General features: G+C 36.3%; 1 long non-coding RNA gene across 1 annotated transcript; it reads left to right on the top strand.

The window, feature by feature from the left end:
- LOC140919204 (uncharacterized) lies at window positions 1-538 on the top strand. The gene is made up of 2 exons (XR_012161768.1): window positions 1-43; window positions 197-538. It is a non-coding gene; the product is annotated as an uncharacterized lncRNA (long non-coding RNA).
- Window positions 539-647: the final 109 nt, after the last annotated feature.

Genomic DNA, 647 nt, shown 5'->3' with positions numbered 1-647 from the left:
ATCTCTATCACGTTTTGCTGATGTTATTGCTCTTTGTGTTCAGGTATTGTTTGATATACACTCTGCATTTTACTGTGAATTTATTTTGGGAGATATCTCCATCAATTGGAGTACGTCCTTGAGTAAATGCTCAACCATATGGTGGATGTGTGTGGAATAGAAAATAATTGCTTTATATTTGTGTCTTTTGGGGCAGTCGGAACCTGAGTTCCGACCACCTATGTCAGAGGTGGTTCAAGCGATGGTACGATTAGTGCAGCGAGCTAACATGAGCAGGCGGACATTTGGAAGTGATCATGGAGGATCCCTCCGAGGAAGTGATGAGCCAGCTATACGAGACATCTAATCTATTCTAATTCTAATGGGAATATAATCCTTTTGGAGTTATGCTACTAGGATGTCCCCAAAGCTAATATTGTGCTTATATTTTAATTTTTGTTCTTTTAACCTTTTAAGTTAGATTGATTGCACCTCAAATTAGATTGATTGTACTAATATTGTACTTATATTTTACTTTTTGTTCTTGCTTGTCCCTCAACCTATACGGCTTTGTAAGTTAGATTGATTGCATCTTCTTCTATTAACCAAGTTAGACAACGGGTATTGCATGATATTTGAGTTACTGGTTTTATTTTTGTAATATTGTA

The sequence above is a fragment of the Cicer arietinum genome, unplaced genomic scaffold (assembly GCF_000331145.2).
Source record: "Cicer arietinum cultivar CDC Frontier isolate Library 1 unplaced genomic scaffold, Cicar.CDCFrontier_v2.0 Ca_scaffold_6112_v2.0, whole genome shotgun sequence".
In the NCBI taxonomy this organism is placed as follows: domain Eukaryota; kingdom Viridiplantae; phylum Streptophyta; class Magnoliopsida; order Fabales; family Fabaceae; genus Cicer; species Cicer arietinum.
The sequence above is the reverse complement of the archived record's forward strand: the minus strand, read 5'-3'. Positions and strand labels throughout refer to the sequence as shown.